The sequence below is a fragment of the Pipistrellus hanaki genome (genome assembly GCF_964339955.1).
Source record: "Pipistrellus hanaki genome assembly, chromosome: 1".
Classification (NCBI taxonomy): Eukaryota; Metazoa; Chordata; class Mammalia; order Chiroptera; family Vespertilionidae; genus Pipistrellus; species Pipistrellus hanaki.
Genome location: NC_140503.1, coordinates 128,202,677 through 128,225,985, shown reverse-complemented (window position 1 = coordinate 128,225,985; position 23,309 = coordinate 128,202,677). Strand labels below are relative to the sequence as shown.

At 44.3% G+C, this 23,309-nt stretch overlaps 1 protein-coding gene across 4 annotated transcripts in view; it reads left to right on the top strand.

The window, feature by feature from the left end:
• The window catches only part of NMT2 (N-myristoyltransferase 2), a 67,687-nt gene that overhangs the window by 5,778 nt on the left and 38,600 nt on the right, over positions 1–23,309 (top strand). The gene's annotated exons all lie outside the window — the stretch shown is intronic.

The window sequence follows — 23,309 nt, the reverse complement described above, 5'->3', positions numbered from 1 at the left end:
AGCCAAGCAGGCCCTGCTGTCTGCTGTCAAGCACACCCCTGGACCCACTCCCAGGCCCACCTGGAGTTGCCTGTCCGGCCCTGCCTGGCTCCCCGGGCCCGGCAGCAGCTGCGGCCACTGCAGGTCTGGCCCTGCCTTCCTCTCCAGCCCTTGAAGCAGCCTCGGTGGCTGCTGACCAGGCCTTCCCCCAGTGCAGGTGCATGGAGGCCCCGGCCGTCCCACCCCAAACACTGTGTGCATAGCCTTCTCCTGTCCGGTCTAATGGTTATGGCATCCCAGTCAATTGGCATATTTCTCTGTTATGTAGATAATATGTACTAGAGGCCCGGTGCACGAATTCGTGCACCTGTGGTGTCCCCCGGCCTGGCCTGCAGGATTAGGCCAAAACCAGCTCTCCAACATCCCCCAAGGGGTCATGGATTGCAAGAGGGTGCCGGCCAAGCCGAAGGACCCCACTGGTACACAGTTGGGGCCGGGGAGGGACCATGGGAAGGCTCCAGGACATGTCTGGCCCGTCTCATTCAGTCCTGATCGGCCATACCCCAGCAGCAAGCTAACCTACCGGTTGGAGCATCTGCCCCCTGGTGGTCAATGAACTTCATAGAGAGCGGTTGAGTGGCCTTAGCATATCATTAGCTTATTGTGCTTTGATTGGTTGAATGGCCAACCAGATGACTGGACTCTTGCATATTAGGCTTTTATTACCTATCTATCTATCTATCTATCTGGCTTTTATTATCTATCTATCTATCTATTAGGCTTTTATTATCTCTATCTATCTATCTATCTAAAATAGGATTGTAACATCCACAATGACTGAAGGCTTGACCATGCCAGCTAGGGAGCTGAGGGAGTGTGAGCTGATCAATCAGTGGTAGTGGTGATTGGCAAGCTGCTGAAAGTCAGACCTCTTGGTCCCTCCTCCCAGCCCTCAGACTCCAATCAATCAGTGGTGGAGGTGGGGTGGAATGGGAACTGGCTTCCTTAGTAGTCCTCTAGGTTCAATCTCAAGAGGACAGGCCAGGCACCAATGAACCAGCGCTGCCGGCTTCCTGGAACTTGGCCTCGGGCACTGTGACTGCTTCCCCTCCCTAGATGCTCCACAAGGTCACTTGAGCTCACGCTGCTCCAGACCAAGTGTGATCACTGCACATAGAAAAAATATAAAAAATTAAAAACCAATAACCAAGAGCCCACCTCCACAAGCTCATGGAAGTCTCTGAGCACTGGGCACCCAACTATTTTAGGGGTTTCAGGTGAATGGGGGACGCAGAGGGGTCAGGAAACCTCCTGGAGGTTGCGCAGTAGGTCTGATCGAGGATCCATCCGTCCTGCCAACAGCAGTCTCTGTGGAGAATGGGAGAACAAAGGGAGGGGGTGGTTCTGCAAACCCCAGAGGGAATCCGGGGTCCCAGGTATTCTGCTCCACCTGCTGACACTGCGACTATGAGGGCACTGCAGCAGCCAACCAGCCTGTCTCATGCCCACCCCGCACCCCACCTGCTGGTTGCAGACACAGGGAGCACCTCTTCTGAGGGGAGATGCCCACCAAGTATACAGAAGACACTCAGCGAGGAGCCCCTACAGGTTGTGTTTGCACCTTCATGCTGTCCTCCTCCTTCCCCCACCACAATGCTGATTCAGAAACACCCCCATACTGACCACCCACACGGAAAACTGTGTGTGACAAACATCATGTTCCCCAGATGCCTGAATCCGCTTCAAAAGGATGAAGCTACAGACCCGGAGTGGGAAGAGGGACTGAGACAGAAGGTCTGGGAAAAGCAGGGCTGCCCCACCCTGCTCCTTGGCCCCTCCGTGTGTACAGCGCCAGCATCGCCACCCTTGGACGGAGGCCTGTGCAGGAATGAAGAACTGTGGCTGTGCCTGTGGCTGCGCTCGGCCTCCTGCCCTCGTGGATAAGCAGGAAACATATTTATGTGCCAGAACCTAAAACCATCTTTATCCGTAACAGAGCAAATAATGCAAGACCTACACGTCTTTCTAAACAGGACTCTGGCTGCATGTGAACCCAGAGGCTGCAAAGGCTTCTCTCTCAAAGGCAACCTGGAGAGGTCTAAAGGGAAAGGAGACACAAATAAAACAAAATAGCAACAAGCTCTGAAGCTGCTGCCACTGCTATCAAATCCTCCACACAGAGGTGACGTCAGAGCCTGTCTCCCTGTGCGTGGGACAGCCGAGCTGCTGGCACCTGCCTTATCTACCCATGGCTACTTTCAACCTCCTGCCAGCTCCTGGACGCTGGTGGGCTTGTGGATTGAGGCTTCTGTGTTAAAGCAACCCTGTTGGTGTAGCACAGACACGTGTGGGTTTTTTTTTATAAGAAAAATCAAAGACTTAAATTAACCCATAACATCCCTCCACGAATGTGTTTTTAACTGTTCTGAGATCATGCTCCCAGCCTTGGTGACTCTCACTTGCCTGATGCAAAGACTGACCCTGGTTTCACGGAGACTGAACCCTCAGCCTGGAGTAGGCCGGGAGAGAAAAGCAGGGTCTGATCACAGCCCCCATGGCAGTGGGTGCTGTGTCAGCATGGCGGAAGTCAGGCCTGCAGTTAATTAACATAGGGTCAATTAACATTAAGTGAACTTAGGGCTAATTCATATCTCTTTGAGAGGAGTTGAGAATATAAAGTACAGCGTATAGCAATTATTTCACATAAAACTCTTTTCAACTAAGATAATTTTATTTATTTAAAATGTATCTTTATTGTTGAAAGTAGTACAGATGTCCCTTTGTTTTAGTTTTTTTTTTCTTCCCATTGATCTCCTCCACCCTGCACCCACCCCTTCCCTACCTTCACCAGACTATTGTCTGTGTTCATGGGCTATTCCTATCTAATACATAAAAATCTAGAAAGATTTAGAGAAAATAAAAGATATGCCAGATAAATATTGAACAGAAGAGCTGAAGTTGCTGCATGAATTCTAGTTACAGGCTTGAAGCCAAAATACATGAGATAAAGTTAGACATTATGACATAATAAAAGGTTCCTTTCACTAAAGAGTTAAGTGAAACTTTGTTCTTGATGACTTATACACAGAACAGTGTGAGGGTTCAGAATGAGGCTCACCAAGATGTGTCTCGGTGGTATGCAGATTTTTGAGCTAAGGACAATTTTAGCTTCAGGCTCAAGTGAAAATTCTGCCCCTCTCTTAAACTACCTAAAAAATTGAATTAGAGGCTTTGCCTAGAATAACACATTATCCTATATAATAAAAGGCTAATATACAAATCAACTGAACAGCAGAATGACTGGTAGCTATGACACACACTGACCACCAGGGGGCAGATGTTCAATGCAGTAGCTGTTCCCTGGTGGTCAGTGTGCTCCCACAGGGGAGCACCGCTCAGCCAAAAGCCGGACTCATTGCTGACTAGCGCAGCAGTGGTGTTGGGAGCCTCTCCTGCCTCTGTGGCAGTGCTAAGGATGTCTGACTGATGGCTTAGGCCTGTCAGACATCCCCTGAGGGCTCCCGGACTACGAGAAGGTGAAGTCCGAGCTGAGGGGCCCCCTCCTCCAAGTGCACAAATTTTGTGCACCTGGCCTCTAGTATAGGATAAATAGTTTACCTCAAAATAAAGTATGGTAGAACTGTATTAGACTTAGAATTGGGACCAGCAATCCACAACTTCAGGGTCTACCTATCTCTCTAGCGTTTTTCTGTTAACTGCTGATTGCCTGAAGACTGTTCCTTGGTTCACATTCTGCAGAAAGGACCTCATTGGTTTCTGGGCAGCAAGGCATGGTCCAGTCAGCTGTGTTAGAGGGCGGGAAGGTGGAGGGAGGGGACTTTCGTGTGGTACAACAAGGCCATTTAGGCCACACCTGTAGTGAGGTCTGTAGTCAAAGTAGTTATCACAGAAGGAGATAGTAAACAATGCTGTCATCTCAGAACATGAGCGTTTGTCTACCTGTCTACTTACAGGTAGACTGTGGGCACGGAGACTCCTCTCTTTGCAGTAGCTGGTACATTGCAATCTCCCATTCTTGCAGCATCTTATACTTTGCACATTGGTGGCTTAATAAAGATTTGTTGTATGTATTCCAGGGGTTCATTGTCCTTGTTGACAAATTGATTTCTAATTTTAAAAAATTTCTCCCTGGGTGCATTAGGAATATATGAAGGATTTTCTTTTTCTAATTGAAATTACTTGGACTGTAGAGTTTTGGATTGTATATTTCCTATGACGTATAGGACTCAGCATGGTAAAATAATAGTTTTATAAACCCCTGGTTTGTGCTTCCTACTTTGTGTATCCAGTTTTTCTTATTGAGTCACTAGAGGCCCAGTGCATGAATTTGTGCACAGGCCCGGTGCGGGGGATGGGTTACAGGTGGCTGGCTGGCCAGCCCCGCCCTCTGGTCAACCTCCTGGTTGAACTCCCAGACGAGGGGACAATTTGCATATTAGCCTTTTATTATATAGGATTACAACAGATGGGGAGACTGAGGCTTATTCAAGTTTAAATAATCTATGCAGACCACATCTCAGATTCAAACTTAGATCTTGGGCCTTTCACTGACTGTAAATTCTTGCCTTTGTAATAAACTACATGGTCTCATTGACCATAAATAAAATAGAGTAATTTGTTTGATAATGTTTCAAGGTTATCTCCCCATAAGTCCTAGATTGCCAACTTGAGTGCCTCTGGAGCAAAATTCATCAGTGTAATGGGTACACTAATGTCAATGAATTTAAAATAAATGAATAAATTTTCTTGTTTTAAAAAATATTGCAGCTTGACCCAGCGGCTAGTGTGATGCCTTGGATGGTATAAAAAAGAAAAAAAAAATATATTGCAGCTTGATTAGAGAACCGTTTTAAGTGTCCCTTCGGGTCTCTTAAAGGACTACTTTTAATTATAGCATCAGTACAATTTGCGGTGAGATCTCCTTTCTTTCCCGGGTGCCTCATCTCCTTTTTGGATCAGGTTCAGTAGCTGCCCAAGTGTAGTAGCCTCATGCATATCAGCATCGTTTTCCTGGTGTCTCCTTCCCCCAGCACTGCAATCATGTAGGCCTCTACAATGCCAGTTTCCTGTAAGAAGCAAATGGGCGGGGGAATGTGGTGTTGAGCATATCTGGATGACAGCGCTTCTAGAGGAAACATGTGCAGCAAGCAGGTACCCAGCTCTCATGCCCAGCCTGTTTAGCACTTGAGATAATGCTTTTCTTTTAAAATTTTTATTTTTCAATTACAGCTAACATTCAATAGCCTATGTAATAAAAGAGTAATATGAAGATTGACCATCACTCCAACACAAGATGGCTGACCCATGTGGTCAAAGATCCTGTCCCCATGTGGACACAGATGGCCACCATAAGATGGCCAGTAGGGTAGGGTAGTTGGGAGGCACCAGGCCTGCAAGGGAGGGCAGTTGGAGGCGATCAACCTTGCAGGGGAGGGCTGTTAGGGGTGGCCAGGCCTGCAGAGGAGGGAAGTTGGGAGCAAACAGGCTGTCAGGGGAGCAGTTAGACATCAATCAGGCTGACAGGAGAGTGGTTAGTTAGGGGGTGATCAGGCTGGCAGGCAGAAGTGATTAGGGGCAATCAGGAAGTCAGGCAGGCGAGCAGTTGGGAGCCAGCAGTAATGGATTGTGAGAGGGATGTCCGACTGCCCATCTCACAATTTAACATCCGTTGAGGGGTCCCAGATTGGAGAGAGTGCAGGCTGGAATGAGGGACACTCCCCTACCCCATGCATGAATTTCATGCACCGGACCTCTAGTTATTTTATATTAATTTCAGGTGTATACCATGGTGGTTAGACAATTATATAATTTACAAAGTAGTTCCCCCCAATATTTTAAGTACCCAGCTAGTACCATACATAGTAGTTATTACAGTATTGTTGAGTGCTTTTGAGTCCCTATAACTTAGTGGCCTGTCATGCTCTTCCAGCTGCAGAAGAAATTTCAGGGCACTCAGTGGGGGTCCCTTATTGACTTGGGATTTAATTTTATAGTTTCTGTTTTATTAGCACATTGGGCTCTGTTACTGGCTTCATATACACACATCAGGGAAATATGGGCTCCTTTATTCTCACAGCTGTGTTCACTCAGTGTTCAAGTTCATGTAGTTCCTTCTGAGATAAAGGTGGTGATTTATTTAATATGATAATTTCCCACTGCATCTTCTTTCTCTTTTTTTTTTTATGATGGGGTGCGGAGAGAGTAATAATTGTGTTTCACTACCCTCTGGGAATTGATTAACATTTTATGGAAAATGAAGAAAGAACCAGTGAATGAATTTTGTTTTCCCAAATGTAATTGTTTTTTTAAATCTTTTTGCAAAAGCACATCATTTTAAGTATAGAGTGTTAGACTGTATCCTCAAGGAAAAAGACAATGCCGTGTCTATTCATATGTACATTTTCCTTTTTCACATATTTACAAAACTGCAGATACACCATTCCTATTGTCTTGGGAGTTCCTGTTTGTCATTCGGTATACCTTGAACAATTTTCCAAGGTATTGCAAAGCCCTCTTCTGATCATGTGAAATTGCTGGCCAGTCCATCTGTGGCTCTATAGAGGGATCATCATTTGCTTAGGTAGCTGTTGTTGGGCCCCTTCTCCAAAGCAACCCGTTTTCCCCTGGAACATGGAGTATCTTTCTCCTGCTTCCCACTGGCTAGAGTGTGCATGCATTGGGAAGTCACTGTGGACCCAGGAGCCCAGCCACTTCCTGGGACGGCCAAAAGCAAGGTAGAGAGAGCCTGGCTCATCTTCTTTTTGCAGAATCCCCATGAGGGAAACTGATACTTTTCTATGAAACAATTAAAATTAAGCTCCTGTGTCAGATGTTGCTGTTATTTTGGGACTCTACTACTCACAGCCCGACCTGTATGCTAAATAATATTACATCTGAATATTAGCTTTGGCTTTATCGACACCTTAATTTTTAAATTATTTTTGAATAGGTAGTATGAGCATATGGTACAAAACTCAAAAGGCACAAAAGGGTATCCAGTATAAAGTAATTCTCTCTCACCACTGAGTTTCCCTCCCATAGCAGCTATTTTTTTTTTTTTTTTTAATATATTTCACTGATTTTTTACAGAGAGGAAAGGAGAGGGATAGAGAGTCAGAAACTTCAATGAGAGAGAAACATTGATCATCTGCCTCCTGCACACCCCCTACTGGGCTAGAATTGAACCTGTGACCCTTCAGTCCACAGGCCAACGCTCCATCCACTGAACCAAACCCGTTAGGGCCATATGCAGCTATTCTTGCCAGTTTTTGGCTTGTCTTCTGGTGGTGGTCTCTACATAACCAGGGTCACATGTGCATGCGCACTTGTGCTTGCACATGCATTCAATGTTCCATTGCTGCTCTTCAGTTTTTCACTTAAAGTGTATATTGGAAGTCATTATCTATATATCGAACCGTATAGACAGACCTCATTTTTAAAAGCTGCATATTATATTGTTGAATAGTTGTACCATTATTTTTAATCTGCCCCTGTTTTCACATTATGAGGTTACTTCCAATTTTTTGTCCTAATAAAACAGTGCTGAAATTAATATCCTTGAATGTATATCACTTCTCCAGAATATTTCTTTTTAAATTTCAGAATATTTATTAATATCTTATTTATTTTTAATCCTCACCCAAGGATTTTTTCCATTGATTTTTAGAGAGTGGAGAGAGAAGGGAAAGGGGGAGAGGGAGGAAGAGATAGAGACATCCATTGGTTGCTTCCCACAGGCACCCTGATTGCGGCCTGGGATCCAATCTGCAACCAAAGTATGTGTCCTTGACTGGGAATTGAACCAAAGACCCTTTGATCTGAGGTTGTACGCTTTAATCACTGAGCACAACCGGCCAGGGCCCATTTCTTAATATTTTAAAATCTTTTCCAGCTAACAAGTTTTAGGGAGGCAGTGCAATATGTTGAAATGAGTAGTAAGGCTGGAGGCAGGAACCTCTGCCGCTAACCTTCAGTCTGATTTTAGAATAGTCACTTAACCTCTCTTTATACATGTCTTCATTAGTGAATTGAAGAGTTTGCCTCTCAAAGTCTTATGATTTACCTAGAGGCCCTATGCATGAAAATTCGTGCAAGAGTAGGCCTTCCTTTCCCTGGTTGTTGGCACCAGCTTCCCTCTGGCACCCGGGCTTCCCTCCTCCAGCTGCCCACAGGCACCCAGGACCTGGGTTGCTTCCCTCTTCAGCTGCCCACAGATACCTTGGGACCCTGGCGGGCTTCCCTCGGGCCACCTGCAGGCACCCAGGACTCAGACTGGCTTCCCTCTGGCCCTGGCTTCATCAGGAGGGACATCCAGAATGACATCTGCTCTAGTTAGCATATTACCCTTTTATTATTATAGACTAGAGGGCCAGTGCACGGATTTGTGCATGGGTGGGGTCCAGCCAGCCTGGCCCCAGTCAGGGAAGATTGGGGCTGGGCCTGTCAGGAGGAGGAGATGGTGGGAGGGTAGTCAGCTGGCCCACTCCAGTTGGGGTCCGATCAGAGCTAGGCTGGCTGGGGGAAGGGGCTGGCTGGGAGAAGGGGTGATTGGATGGCAGGCTGTGCCCCTGATTGGGATTAGGGGGGGGGACGATTTGGGGTGGGACTGGCCATGGGGAGGGACTGTGGGCAGTGGGTTGGCCATCCCTGCCCCCAAATGGGGTGGGGGTTGCCAACTGGGGGCCAGCAGCCTTGAGGGAGGGGCCGTGGGTGGTTAGCCAGCTGGCCCTGCCTCTGATTGGGGTGGGGAAGCCGATCTGGGGTGGGGCTGGGTGGGAGAAGGGGCTGCAAGGTTGGCCAACCAGTCCCTACCCCCTGATCGGGCCAGTTCGCTGGCCACAGTGGGCATCATAGCGACTGGTTGTTATGGTCATTATGGCCATTACGGTTGCTGGCTTTTTATATATATAGATAAGTACATACTTTGTCCTGGGCCCAATCCCTATCCTCAGGGATAACAGAGGCTGGGAAGAAACTGGGTTGAACAGTCAGTACACAAACCCATGGGTGGACCATACACCTTGTGCCTCAGGTGCCCATCATGCCCCATTGCTCTTCTGGGATTAATTTTCTGCTGTCACAGCCCAGGGGTAAGAGGGAAAAGATAAATGTTGGCAAGAGAGATCCCAGTCCTGCCTTCTCTCTTGACTTGTCCCAAGTTTAAGCTATCCCTTGAAGGCATCATCAGCCCATTTCTCTGAGTTCTGGTATGTTTCTGTTGTCTCTTTACCGTCCCAAAATAGACAGTGACTTTTAACTCCCTTCTGGATTTGCAAGGTCATATCCTTTTATTTTGGAAAACTCCAGATTCACCTCTAAGATTGTCGTTGAAAAGTACTCTCTGCACAGCCTCACCTTTGCCTGTCACCCTTTACTTTGCTTGTTTTCTTTCTTCTGACCTTTGTTCTTGGTCACATGTTATAGACTTACCTCTCAGCCCCTCTCATACACTATCCTGTTTTCTCTCTTCTTGTTATTCTCTACTTCTTCTGAGCCATCTGTCCCTAGAATCCCTTAGCCTGCATATGCTGTGGATCTGTTCTGAGTTAGTAATTGACCATTATCTTATTGCTTATTGTAGTCTCAAAGATTTAACTGCCTGAGATGGCATTGTTCCTTCTATACCATTCATAGCTTGCCCCTTATCTCCTTCACAGGATTTTTCGGGGGTGAGGGAGAAAGCATTTTTTGTTTTTGCTACATTACATTCTGTAACTAAAAGGATTTTTATTTAAATGTGGAACATTCCTTTTATGAAAGAATTGACTAGATCCATGATAAGCATTGGGGTATGCAAAAGAGGAAGGAGGGAGGGAGGAGACACATTAATTGGTTGCTTCCCAATCGATGAAATGAAAATTAGATATACAAGAAATTTAGAAAAACATTTGTGAGCATGACTGATTAAAGGTTGTAGGAAATAGGGTAATTTTATACTACTTTGGATTATCATGAAGGATATACTCTGCTGATTCCCTCAAGCTTTTATTTTTTTAATTGAGTTTTCTAATCGTTTTGTTCATCATTTCACCTTTAGAAAGCAGTTTTACCAAAGAGGCAAATAAGTAAGCCTTTAAGAAATTAGTTAGTTAAATAATTGAACAATTCATATTTAGTCTTTCAATTATATATGTGCTGATTTTAAAGATTCATAACAAATCTCTGGCATTTAAAATAAGTCCTCCTTTATTTTGATCTAGGACAATCTGCAAAGACAGGTCTTCACAAACTAAACTTCACACTAGATTAGTTTCTGGCCAACGAGTCTTGATCATATTTTATTATGATTTAACATTAACTCACTAGAATTGGGCTTTTAGGGTGCATTCATTTGTTTGTTGGTAATGTAATAATCAAGGAAGGAGAAGTCTAATGAGATATAACATATCCCATATTTAGATTATGATAAGAGTGGAAAGAATTGAAAACTTGGAAACAGCTCAGTATCTCAGAGGGGGATTACTGTGTTTCCCCGAAAATAAGACATCCCCTGAAAATAAGATCTAGCGCAACTTTGGGAGAAAAAATTAATATAAGACACCGTGTTATTTTCAGGGAAAAAGGGTAGTTAACAAAGTGTAGATCAGAAGCCAGCCAATGGAGTCATCCAGGTTCTACTCCAGCCAAGCCAGAATTGAATCCAGGTCTTCTGGTTCAGCCACTGCCCTGAGGCACCCTCTGTTCCTGACATCCAAGTAAATATTGAAGTTGTTGGCATGACCACTGCCCAATGCTTCAGTCTCAGTAGCTGCACCTGCCGCTTTGCTGATCTTTATAATGATAAAGGTCATTATCAGGTTCCAGCCCTCACTGGCCATAAACTATAGGGCATCTTTGAGCTCTGAGCCTTCCAATGGCTTTTCTAGGACTTTATGCTTTGACCAGAGATGTGGCTTCTAAGAGATTCTGACAGATATTTTATATATCAAGATCAGAAGGAGAAGGGCCATGCTGAGAAAGGGATGAAGCTGCGCAACCTACGAAACAGTTGAAATCTTACTTTAGGCCAGGCCGTACTGAAGCAAGTGCTGGCAGCTGGCAGCTTTGCTTCTTACTCTGGGTTGTGCATTACTCTGGGTTTGGGAAGAAGAAGGTTGAAGAAGTTATTACTGGAATTGCAAAGATGAGCCAGTGACAGAAACTCTAATTTCTTCAAGAACCTGAACTGCAGGTAGAATCCATTATTGAATTGAGTGACTACATGATCAACTTGCGTGAGATGGGTGCCCCTGACCCAGCATGAGGACAGGCTTGTGGCCGGTACATGGGAGAAATTGTGCCTTGGCCAGATCCCCACAGCTGTATGTATGTGAATTCTCTTCTGTGGTGCACCTTTGAGTTATCTCTGCTGTTTTAAATCTTTTTTAAACAATAGTTTATTGATTTTAAGAGAGAGAGAGAGAGAGAAGGGAGAGAAGCATCAATGTGGGAGCACAATATTGATCGGCTGTCTCCTGCACACCCCCCACTGGGGATCAAGCCCACAATATGAGTATGTGCCCTGACACAAAACCAACTGAACCACACTGGCTAGGGGTAGGCTAAAGATTTGTTGCAAGTTAGTAAGAGACAGGCGAATCAAAAGTGTTCAAAGATACTAAACAGTCAGTTTACAGAAGAAGACCTAAAAATTGCCAATAAATATCTAAAACAATGTTCAGCCAGTAGAAATACATAAACAAGAGTATAATGTAGCAATTACATGGATTCTGAAACCAGGCTGGCTGGATTCAAGTCCTGGCTCTGCCATTATTAGCCATGTGACTTCTATCAATATAAGTTATTTAATCTCTCTATATTTCAGTTTCCTCTTTTATAAAATGGAAATAATAAGGGAGTGAGCTCACAAAGTTGTGCCAGTTTATAATATTGTTGTCTGTAAGGTGCTTAGAACAGTGCCTTATAATAGTGTGTTTAATGTTAGCTGCTGTGATGATGACAGTAATGATGGTGATTGTGGCAATACCAGATTGTTCTCAAAAGTGGTTACATCAATTTACATTTCACCAGCAGTATATGAATGTTCCCTTTCCTCACATTTTCCCAATAGTATTAGACTTGAAAATGTTTGGCAGATCAGTGGATAAAAAGTAGAATCTGAGATTGTTTCCTTTTTCTTATTGAGATTGAGCATCTGTTTGTAAGTTTATTAGCTGTTAGGGTTTCCTCTTTTGTGAGTTGCTTATTCATATCCTCAGCACATTATTTTGTCAGTCTTTTGTCTTCTTATTGATTTTTACATTGATTTTTCATTCATCTGGCAAATATCTAGTGAAGACCTTTTATATGTCAAAACCTATTTTAGGTGATAAGAATACAAAGAAAAATGCTGTTCTAGTTAGAGAAGACAAATGAATAAATAATACATTTTTAGCTAGCAATAAGCTATACAATATGAAGAAAAGTAAAATAGATTATTCATAACAATATCTAACTCAGTGGTTTCTGTATGTCAACTATTAATACTGATGTATTAATTTACTTTATGCTCACAATGTTTGTAACACTATTTATTGAAAACTTCATCTTTTAAAAAAATATATTTTATTGATTTTTTAGAGAGGAAGGGAGAGGGATAGAGAGCTAGAAACATTGATGAGAGAGAAACATCGACCAGCTGCCTCCTGCCCACCCCCTACTGGAGATGTGCCCGAAACCAATGTACATGTCCTTGACCGGAATCGTACCTGGGACCTTTTAGTCCGCAGACCAACGCTCTATCCATTGAGCCAAACCGGTTTTGGCTGAAAACTTCATCTTTTTACAGATATGGAAACGGGCTCAGAGAGGTTAAGTAATATCCTGTAAGTCACACAGCTAGGAAGTAGTGGAGTCAGGATTCAAAACCAGGTGGTCAAACTCTAGATAATGCCTACAGTCTTGGTTAGGATATCATGTTCCTCTCTCTGCTGTACTGGAGGTAAAATGTGAAGGGCAAAGAGCTTTTTATATATTCTATTAAAACTTTAACATTTATACTAATAAAAGGGTAATATGCTAATTAGATCAGATAGACCAGATGTTTTCTGGATGTCTTTCCAGACAAAGCCTCGGAGGGTAAAGCAGCTGCAGTGGCTGTGAGGGCCGAGGGCAAGGCAGCCATGACAGCTGGGAGTGGCAGCAGCAGCGAGGTGTTGGGGGTGGCGCCTTCCCCTGATTGGCCCGCTCACCTCCTCCAAAGGGAAGTCAGACTGCGGCTTAGTCAGTAGGACATCCCCTGAGGGCTCCTGGACTGTGAGGGGGGGCAGTCCGGGCTGAAGGATTTCTCCCCCCTCTCCCCACCCACCGAATGCACAAATTTTAGGGGAGGTTAGGGGCAATCAAGTCAGCAGGGGAGAGCAGTTTGGGGCGATTAGGCAGGCAGGCAGGCAGAGGCAGTTAGGGGTGATCAGGCAGGGAGGCAGGTAAGTGGTTAGGAGCCAGCAGTCCAAACTGACAGTCAGACATCCCCCGAGGGGTCCTGGGTTGGAGATGGAGCAGGCCGGGCTGAGGGATTCTCCCCACTCTCATGCACGAATTTCATGCACCATGCCTTTACTGTGTTTTATAAGAATCTTGCCTCATTTTTTCATTTTAAAATTTGGTTTATAATCACTTTGATACAAAATGTTTAACTTTGATGTAGTTAACAATGATGTAGGTTATCCTCTTTTAGCCTATGGTTTTGTACTTCTTGGTCTTTGTTTAAGGAATTCTTTCCATCACTGACATTATAAAGTTATTGTCTTATTCTTTCAGTTACCCATTCAATAGATATTTACTTCAGCATCTACTATAGGCCAGACATTGTTCTGGGCACTGGATAAATATTAACTGAGCCAATTAAAGTTTCAGGGTTTTGTTTTCCAAGTTCGGGTTTATAACTCATTTGGAATTTGTTTTTGTCATTTGTGGGAAATGGCAAAATAATTAAATTTTTCTCTATATAGGAAATCTGTTCTGTTTTGCTGATCTATTTACCTCTTCTTGAGCTCTGCTGTAATTTTAATAGTATTCTAGTTGCAATTAGAGGGTTTGTGATTATTATAGACTAGTGACCTGTTGCAGGAATATTCCTGTAAGACTTCTGGGCTGCCACGGCCACCTCTCCCGCCCCCCCCCCCACCTCTCCCGCTGTGGGGGGCAGGGCGGGGCAGAAGGGGCACGCCCCGCTCCCCCCCCATCCACCCCACCATGCTCATGACCACCACCAAAACCAGCTCCATGGTTGCGCGTGCCACTGCCCCCACCGCTGCGCACCTTGCACCGCTGCCTCTGGGGCTACACGTGCCACTGCTGCGCACCCCGCCCCGCCCACCCAACCCGCCACACCCTCCCCTCCCGCCGCCTCTGGGGCTGTGCACCACCGCTGCTGCCTCTCCCTGGCCATCTGCGCCCACAGCCTCCACGGCCAAGCATCACCCCTGTGCACCTCGCATGCCCGCACGCGCTGGCAGTGCTTTTCCTCCAGCGCTTTCCCTCCAGCAGCCTCAGCTGCCTTGCTTTCCACTTTCCCTCCCTCCTCCTCCTATGCTGTCTTCAGTCTTCACTTTTCCCTCCCTCTGCGTATGCGAATTAACCGCCATGCTTATTGGGTTAATTTGCATATTTGCTCTGATTGGCTGGTAGGCGTGGCTTGAGTAGTGGAGTGATGGTTAATTTGCATGTTACTCTATTATTAGGTAGGATTATTAGGTAGGATAATTTAGACATTCTTTATTCTTTTTTAAAAAAATATATATTTTATTGATTTTTTACAGAGAGGAAGGGAGAGAGAGAGCTAGAAACGTCAATAAGAGAGAAACATCGACCAGCTGCCTCTTGCACACCCCCTATTGGGGATGTGCCCGCAACCAACGTACATGCCCTTGACCGGAATCAAACCCGGGACCTTTTAGTCCACAGACCGACGCTCTACCGCTGAGCCAAACCGGTTTCCGCAATTTAGACATCCTTTAAAGTACAATGAAGATTTAAATCAACTATAATCCCACCATTTTCTATTCAGGAAATTGGAAACTAAAGGGGGAAATTGTAAAATAGTTATAATATCAAACTACTAATGGCTCTTGGGGGGTGGAGAAAGCTCATTGATTTCTCTGCTGGAATCCTATGAAATCCAAAATTGTTTCTTATCTTTGAGATTCACATGCCATAAATTGAGCTCCTTTGATGTCATCCTTAAAATTGATGTACCATATTAGTGCCCTGGCCTATTTGCTCAGTGGTTAGAGCATTGACCCGAGGACCGAAGGGTCTCAGGTTCGATTCCTGGTCAAGGGCATATACCTCCTTCGCAGTATTGATCCCAGTCCTAGTTGGGACACATGCAAGAGGCAACCAATCAACATCTCTCACATCAATGTTTCTCTCTTTTTCTTTCCTCACTCATTCTTCCCTTCTGCTTTCTCTAAAAATCAATGGCAAAAATATCCTTGGGTAAGGATTAAAAACAGTAAAAACAATTATTGTATTAGTTATGATAGTCTAATTGGCTATAACAAGTAGACCTTAACATATAATTGGAAGTTTATATACACTGGAGGTTTTCTTCTTATTTACAGGTCAAGGTGTTCAGATGGATGGTTAAGGGACTTCCCTTTGTTCTTTCAGTCAGAGGCTAGCCTTCCTCCATCAGATGGCTGTGCCATCCTCTAGTGTCTTATCCTTCACCTGCATCCAGTCAGCACAGGAAAGGAGGAGTGTGGAGGAGCATGCCCAAGAGGGTCTCTGGGCCAGTGAAAAGACAGCTACTACTTCCACTCCTTTCCCACTGCCCAGAACTTACTCGCATAGCCATACCTCACTGCAAGGAGCTGGGAAATATCTTGATATGAGCTCAGGTAGAGAGGGAGAGATGGATTTTGGGGGGCAGCTAACAGACTCTGTTTCTATTATTTCTTTTGGAGCAACTGTAACATGTTTAACACTTTACTATAAAACTAGAGGTCTGATGCACGAAGGTTCGTGCAAGAATGGGCTTTCCTTACCCTGGCGGCCGGCACCGCCTTCGCTCCAGCTGGAGCTGCCTTTCCGCCTTCCCATGCTGCCCAGAGGCCCAGAGCGGCTAGTGTGGTTCCTGCGTATGCAAATTAACCCAACCAAGATGGTTATTTGCATATTCGCTCCTGATTGATTGGTGAGCGTGGCTTGTGGGTATAGCAGAGTGATGGTTAATTTGCATATTACTCTTTTATTAGATAGGACTTTTATTAGATAGGATGCTTGTAGTTTCTATGAGTAAGGAAGTTGGAAAATGCAACTTCTCACTTGGGGCATCTTGCACAGGTGCAGTCAGATGTTGCCTTTAGGAATCTTCTGCAGACTGACCCAGCTGATTGTCCAAGAGTGCTCCCTCCCATGGTTGCTAGTTGGTGCCAGCTGCTGCCTGGAAGTTCAGCTGCACTATCATCAGTGGTTAGGGCAGTCATACTTCTTATATCACTCCTGACTGCCTCATCCCAAAGGAGCCAGGTAGAAATTGTGTGTTTTGTGACCTAACCTTAGAATCACATAATGTCATTTCTGTGTTAAGAACAAAGTGACAAGCCTGTCTATATTTACAGGAGGGGAAGAGAACCTACCTCTTAATGGGAGAAGTACCAAAGAATTTTGGGGCTTGTTTTGAATCTGCTTGCACCTGGAGCACTGGCTGGCAAAAAGAGAACTCACTATGAAATTGCATCCAATTTCCATGTTTGCCTCTCTTAGTATATATGCTTGTTAGTCTTTGGGCAATACAGTGTTACTGCATTAATAATGAGTTATGTTATAATGGGGCTTCTTGTATTTACAATGTATTATTTATTTATTTATTTATTTATTTTTAATTTTTATTTCATTTTATTGATTTTCTTACAGAGAGAAAGGGAGAGAGATAGAGAGCTAGAAACGTCGATGAGAGAGAAACATCGAACAGCTGCCTCTTGCACACTCCCTACTGGAGATGTGCCCGCAACCAAGGTACATGCCCTTGACCGGAATCGAACCTGGGACCTTTCAGTCCGCAGACTGACGCTCTATCCACTGAGCCAAACCGGTTTTGGCTACAATGTATTTTTTAAAAATAAGGACACAATGCCTTGGTCAGGGTGGCTTCATTGGTTAGGCATCGTTTAATGCACCAAGAGGTCATTGGTTCTATTCCTTGTCAGGCCACATGCCTGGGTTGCAGACTCAATCCCCATTAGGGGCCATACATGAGGTAGCCAGTTAGTGTTTCTGTCTCTCATCAATGTTTCTCTCTCCCCCTCTTCCTTTCTTTCTCTCTAAAATCAATTAAAACATTAAAGAAAATAAGAACACTATACTTCACATTATATGCCTTTATTCCAAATGAATTATGAAGCTTCTTTTCCCTGAAAATTATATAGAAAGGAAAGTGTAGAAGGATGTCTATGTAATTTCAGTAATGGGGATGACCTTTCTCAGCAAGATTTAAAAGCCAAGAACCCACAAGGGAAAATATTTAAATATTAGACTCCATAAAAATTCGGATGTCTATACAGGAAAAGATACCATAACTAAAACTGGAAGCAAAAAAATAAACTGGTTAAAGTATTTGTAATCTACGTAATAGACCACAAACTAGGCCATGTAATATAGACAAAAAGTATTATCTTATAGGGCTGTTAAGAGGATTAAATAAGCTTAGCGTGCCCAAAGAAAAAATACCTAATTATTATTGCTATCCATACTTTTGATTAAAGAACACCTACAAATCAATTTTTAAAAATATGACTAACAAAAACACATATGAATGAGCAATTTGTGAAAAAAATAAAAATGGATGATAAACATGTAGTTTCACTCCTTTTTAAACAAAGAATTAAATCTAAATGGGTTTTCTTTCTACCTATAGGACTTGTGGAGGAAGGGGATTAAAAAGGTTGACAATATTTCAGTGATGGCCTAGAAGCAGGGAAATTGACATTCTTATTTACTGTTCTTTGTTCCTTCATAGACAAGGTGTGTGTATGTTTTTTTTAACCCTCTCTGGTATCCCTCTGGCTTATTTCAGAATTTTTTTAGTTTGGGAGGTTTCTATGAAGGTCTCCATTGCTATATCCTTTAACTCAGAAGTTCTTCCTCAGCTGTGCCCAGTCTGCTAACAAGCCCATTAAAGGCATTCTTCATTTTAGTCACAGTGTGTTTGATCTCTAGCATTTCTCTTTGGTTCTTTTTTGGAATTTCCATCTCTGTGTTAATTTCCACCTCTTCTTTTATGCTTTTTACTTTGTCCATGTGAGCCCTTAGCATATTAATCATAGATGTTTTAAATTCCTAGCATGATTGTTGTAAAATCTTTGCTTCGTCTAAATTCTTATGCTTGCTGTCTTTTCCAATTGTGTTTTTTGTCTTTTAGTATGTCTTGTAATTTTTTCTTGTTAGCTGGACATGATATCCTACATAATAAAAGAGTAATATGCAAATTAACCGCCACTCCGTTATGCCCGCCAGCCACGCCCATCAGCCAATCAACAAATATGCAAATAAACCCAACCAGGATAGCTACGACCACAGAGAGCAAGAGGGAGGCTTGGGTTTCCCAGGCAATGGAAGAAGCCAACCTTTCCACCTGCCCTTGCCAGCCTAGGTCTCCACTCACAGTTACAAAGTTTTAATTACAGAAGGTAAACAAATCCAAACAGTAATGGCAGCAGTCATGGAGCAAGCAGAGGCTTGGCTTTGCTCCAGGCTACAAAGTTTCAATTGTAGAAGGTAAATAAATTCCAGATACCAGGGCCTCCGCTTGGGTTACCAGGGGGCATGGCTGGCCTGCAAACTACCACAGGCCCCTTGCTCAAGCCACCCCATGCCCCAAGGGAACCCCCACTCTGATCTGGACCCCCTTCAGGCAAACCAGCTGGCCCCCACCCATGCACCAGGCCTTTATCCTATCTAATAAAAGAGTAATATGCAGATTGACCATCACTCCAACACACAAGATGGCTGCCCCCATGTGGTCAAAGATCCTGCCCCCATGTGGACACAAGATAGCCGCCCCCACAGGATGGCCAGCAGGGGAGGGCAGTTGGGAGGCACCGGGCCTGCAAGGGAGGGCAGTTGAGAGGGACCAGGCCTGCAAGGAAGGGCAGTTGGAGGCGATCAACCCTGCAGGGGAGGTCAGTTAGCGGTGACCAGGCCAGTAGAGGATGGAAGTTGGGGGCAAACAGGCTGGCAGGGGAGCAATTAGACATCAATCAGGCTGGCATGGGAGTGGTTAGGGGGTGACCAGGCTGGCAGACAGAAGCAGTTAGGGGCAATCAGGAAGGCATGGAAGCGAGCAGTTTGGAGCCAGCAGTCCTGGATTGTGAGAGGGATGTCCAACATCCCTCAAGGGGTCCCAGATTGGAGAGGGTGCAGGCTGGGCCGAGGGACACCCCCACTTTCGGCCCCGTGCATGAATTTTGTGCACCGAGCCTCTTGTACAGGATAAAAGGAACTGCTATAAAGAGGTTTTTAGTGGTGGTGAGGTATGGAGGAGGGGAAATGTTTTATCTGTACTAATCAAAGGGCAATAAGCTAATGAGACTGGGAGACCAGACATCTTCTGACCATCTGACTTCCTTCCAGACAAAACCATGGTGGTGGGGGCTGAGGCAGAGGCGGTTAGGGGCGATCTGGCCAGTTAGGGGCGATCAGGCCAGCAGGGGAGGGCAGTTGGGGGTCATGAGGCCGACGAGGAAGGGCAGTTGGGGGCCATCAGGCTGGCAGGGGGAGTGGTTAGGCTATTAAGCCGGTAGGGAGGCAAGCAGTTAAGAGACAGTGGTCCTGGATTGCAAGACCTGTGGGATTGGGCCTAAACCCGCGGTCAGACATCCCCTGAGGAGTCCTGGATTGGAGAGGGTGCAGGCCGGGCTGAGTTCCCCCCACCTCCTGGTGCACATATTTTGTACATTGGGTCTCCTAATAGCCCTATAATCAGGTTCAGTCTTAGTTAGCATGTGCCTCTAGACTGTGAACTCACAAGTATTTCGGTTTTATCCATCCCCCATAGGTGGCACAGAATGGCTTGTGTGGGTCAGAGTTGGGTATCTCCCTTCCCCAGGTCAGTTAGGCTCTGGTCATCTCCCAGCAGGTTAGGCTGTGGCTGACTAATCTCTCCTCAGGGCAGATCTTGTTAAGAGCAGAGTGCTCTGGGTTTTTCAAGATTTTCTCTCCCCCCTGGTAGAAGCACGAGGGGACTTCTCTGATATTTATTGTGGGAACCTGCTTGGGCTCCTGGAGGTAAAAATCACAAAAATGTGAGAGACCCCTACAACTGGGTCCCCTGGAGTTTCTAACTCTCAGGCTTGTCCACATACATGTAGCCTCCAGCACTTGGTCAATCCCAGTGGATTTAAGAATTGTTGATTTTCCAGTTTGTTAGGATGCAGTAATGATTTCTAAGCTCCTTACATGCAGAACCAGAAACTGCCCGTTTTGCTATTGGTGGAGTGGAAATTGGTAAAGCATTTATTAAAGCAGTCATAATCATCTACTAAAACTTCAACTGCGCATGCCCCTTGTATTAGCATTTCCACCTCCGGACATACTAGTATGAGGAACAAAAATATAAGTACCAGAATATTTTTTGGCAGCAGTATTTTTAATATGGGAATGAAATATAATACTAGTATATTTACACAATAAAATGCTATCCAGTAACTAAAAAGAAATAATGTAGCTCAGTATATCCTGACATGGAAAGAAGTACAAGACATATGAAGTGAAAGGGAAAAAAAGGAAGTTTCATAATGTTATGTTTAAGATACAATTTTTGTTTAAAACTTAGTCAAAGTAAAAATGAAGGCATGCTTAGGAAAAATTTTGGAGCAACACATATCAGAAAAAACTATTGGTTGTCTTTAAGAACAAATGTTATAAGAAGGATGTTAGCAAATTAATGACATTTGTGTTTTCTATGGTGCATATGTATTTTAAAATTAGGTAAAAATTCAAGAAAGAAAATGGTTGGGGATTGATAGAGCTAATTGAGAACAATGGAACAGAACTAATTATTCCTACATCAAGGCACAAGTGCAATAATAATCTCTGACTCTAAATTTTTATTTATAGTCAGAATTCTTCTGTAATATTTTCCTACATCAAGGCACAAGTGCAATAATAATCTCTGATCTAAATTTTAATTTATCTTCTGAGAATAGGTAAGGATAGGCCAAAATAAATAGAAATTTTAAATCTCTTTGTGTTTCTTTTGTTCTTTAGAAGCAGCCATAGATGACAAGGGTTCCAAACAGAAGTGTCTTACCAGTGAATGTTTACATGTAGAGTTTTTTTGTTTTGTTTTTTATTGTTAATCCTTTTAGCAAAATTTTCATCAAGAAAAATTTCCCCCTCTGCTGAAAAGCAGTTTCTTTGGTTCTGTGTGTCAAGATTAGTGGTTTGTTGTACCCAAGAGATGTTTATAATGGAATTTTGACAACATGTATCTCTCCCTTTAAAAAGCTGCCTGGCCAGTGTGGCTCGGTTGGTTGGGTGTTGTCCTGTGCACCAAAGGGCTGCCAGTTCAATTCCCAGTTGGGGCACATACCTGGGTTACAGGTTCAACTTCCAGTGGGGGACATGCAGGAGGCAGCTGGGATTGATGTTTCTCTCTCACATCCAAGTTTTTCTCTCTCCCTCTCCCATGCTCTCTCTAAAAATCAATAAAAAGTATTTTTAAAAGATCAATTTAAAAAGCTGACTAAGAATTAGATTAGTGGAGCAGCAATAACTGTGAAAACTGTTTGACTTCTGTTACAAAGTACTAGAGGCCTGGTACATGAAAATTCATGCACTGGGGGGGGAGGGGCCCTCAGCCTAGCCTGCCCCCTCTCACAGTCCAGGAGCCCTCAGGGGTGGGAGGCAACCTGGCAATCAGGGGAAGGCGACACTCCCTTCACACCTCTGCTGCTGCCACTGCCAACAGCACAAGCCTTGGCTGGCCCTGGTTACATGAGCCTCGGGTGGCCCTGGGTGGCTGGGCAGCCACCACCTGAGGCTTATCTGCGCCTCGGGCCGGCCTTGGGTAGCTGGGGGGACAAGGGGACTGGGGGACTTGGGAGGCAGGCGCCCCTGCAGGGCTGAGTGACTGGGCACTGCAATCTTGTGGCTGTGGGCACTGCCATATTTGAGGGTGTGGCGGTCAATTAGCATATTCCCTCCTTATTGGTTGTGGATGCTGCCATTTTGTGAGGGCATGACGGTCAATCAGCATATTTCCTCTTTATTAGATAGGATAGTGTAGGACTACAGTTTTCCCGCTGGAATGACATCTGAGCATTCTGCAGGATGAATAAGTGTAGACTTCTGAATTACTTGTCCTGTTAACTTTCTAGTCTGACTTGTTTTCATTTTCTGCTTACATCCTATTTTGGGTTCCTGGACCCAATCCCAGCATGTGTGTAGTTGAGGAGAATCCCACACAACAAGCAATTCTCAGATACCAGCAGAGTATCCAAGAATTCAGCTCAATTCTGATGCTGTCTACTCAAAGGCAGCCTCGGATAGCCCACACTTTCAGACACAAGTACCATGTCCAGATTTTTACATGTATTTTTGACCAAAGATTCCCAAGACCCCATCTTTGAGTTTGATAAATTTTCTAGAGTGGCTCATACAACTTTGAAATATTTTACTTACCAGATCACTGGTTTTATAAAAGGACTAGAGGCCTGATGCATGAAATTTGTGCAAGAGTAGGTCCTGCTTCTCCCGACTGCTGGCACCCGCTTCCCTGTGGCACCCAGGACCCAGCTTCCCTTGTAGCCCCGGTTTTGTCTGGAAAGTGATCTGGAAGGACATCCGGTCAGATTAGCATATTATGCTTCTGTTACTATAGATATAACTCATAACATCCAGATGGAAGAGATGAGGCCTGGGGAAAGGTATAGAGCTTCCATTTTCTCTCCAAGCACACCATTCTCCCAGAATCTCCACCAACCTGGAAGCTCTCTAAACCCTGTCCCTAAGGGTTTTTATGAAGGTTTCATTACATAGGCATGACCATTAAATCATCAGCTATTCTCTTGCCCCTCTCTCATCCCCGGAGACTGGGAGTTGGCACTGAAAGTTCCATTCACATGAGTAACTCTATTAGCAACCAGCCCTTACTTAGGTGCTTTCCAAAAGTCACCTCATTAACATAAGAGGCATCTTTAAGCGCTCATCACCTTGAAAATTCCAAGGGTTTTAGGACTGTTGGCCAGAAACCATCAACAAAAACCAAATATATATGACCAAATATATATATATATATATATATATATATATATATATACACACACACACACACACACACACACACACACATACATACATACATACAGGCTGTCTCAAAAAATGAA